At 40.1% G+C, this 1,551-nt stretch overlaps 1 non-coding gene across 1 annotated transcript; it reads right to left on the bottom strand.

The window, feature by feature from the left end:
- Nucleotides 1-325: 325 nt before the first annotated feature.
- Nucleotides 326-432, bottom strand: LOC112505573. The gene has a single exon (XR_003068418.1). It is a non-coding gene; the product is annotated as a small nucleolar RNA R71 (small nucleolar RNA).
- Between the last annotated feature and the right edge of the window lie 1,119 nt (nt 433-1,551).

The raw sequence follows: 1,551 nt of genomic DNA, 5'->3' as shown, positions 1-1,551 counted from the left end.
TAGAGGCATACGGGACTACGCAACTCCCGAATTTGGTCAATTGGCCTCTGGAATTGGTAGGCCGAAAATAACAGCAACATCTTTTGAACCCAAGCCGGTAATGYTTCAAATGATTTTTGCAATAGGTCAGTTTGGGGAAATATCTTTGGAAGATCCGCACTCTCATTTAAAATCTTTTTATAGAAATGATGGATCATTTTAAAATTCCTGGAGTTACACAAGAGGCCTTACGCTTGACACTTTTCAACCACCAAACTCGATCCTTAATTGGAATGATTTGGCGGAAAATTTTCTAAAAACAYACTTTCTGCCAACGAGGAATGTAAAAATTAGAAATGAAATTATGACGTTTCGCCAAGAAGAAGATGAAGAGGTATCGGATTCATGAGAGAGATTCAAGGATCTTCTTCGGAAGTGTCCTCATCATGGAATCCCTCATTGTATTCAATTGGAAACCTTTTATAATGGACTTTCCAGTGCCGCTAAAATTATTCTTGACGCAACGGTCGGTGGCGCTTTCACAGCTAAGACCTACAATGAGGGGTATGACATATTGGAACGAATTTCTAATAATAATACTGAATGGTCTAACCCTCGTGCTGTTGTTTCTAAATCTGCCTTAGGAATTCATGAGCTTGATGACATTTCTTCTTTGAATGCCCAAATTGTTGCTTTAAATATATTGGTTAAAAACAATTTAAATTATAATGGAGAAAAGAGTCAAGTGCAATCCATAATGTCCAATTCTTTCATGACCGAATCTTGTGTTTTCTATGGTGAAAGTCATTCTTATGAGTTTTGCCCCGGAAATCCCATTTCGGTAAATTATGTTGGGAACCATACAAGAAATAGCCCATTTTCTCCTACATACAATCCAAATTGGAGAAATCATCCGAATTTTTCATGAGCCGAAAATCCTGGACTTCAACCTCCCGGGGCAACCTAAGTCCAAAACCGAACCTCGAATCCCCCGGGATTTCATTAAGGTGGTCATCACATGCAAGGTAATCATCAAATGCACCAAAGCGAGCAATCTTCACAATCACATGCACCTAGACAACAAAATGCATCGGAGGGTAATGGTTCACTCGAATCTTTACTTAAAGGTTATATAAACCAAACCAATGCCACCTTGAGGAACTTCGAGACCCAACTCGGCCAATTTGCCGTAGATCTCAAAAATAGACCTCAAGGAACTTTGCCTAGTGACACGGAAACACCAAAAGAACATGTCAAAGCCGTGACTTTAAGAAGTGATAAGAACTTGGGAGACTCTAGTGCCACAACGGAAACACCTAGTGAGCCGATTTGTCAAGAAAATACCTCACATTCTTTTGACATATCAAAATTTCCAGTTCTATTTCCCTCAGTTGAAGAAACACAAAATCCAGTTTCTTTTCCAGAAACAGCAGGTATGCCCAGTTCCAGCACCACCCAGACTCCACCTGACATTGCTCACAGTGGGTAGAAACTGCCCATACCCCAACAGAAAAAGACCAGTCCAACAGATTTAGATCTGAGAGATTTACCTTTTCCAGGTAGGATGAAAGC

This window comes from Cynara cardunculus, unplaced genomic scaffold, assembly GCF_001531365.2.
Source record: "Cynara cardunculus var. scolymus isolate 2C unplaced genomic scaffold, CcrdV1 Un_Scaffold_12303, whole genome shotgun sequence".
NCBI lineage: Eukaryota > Viridiplantae > Streptophyta > Magnoliopsida > Asterales > Asteraceae > Cynara > Cynara cardunculus.
This window is presented reverse-complemented; position numbering and strand designations above follow the sequence as displayed.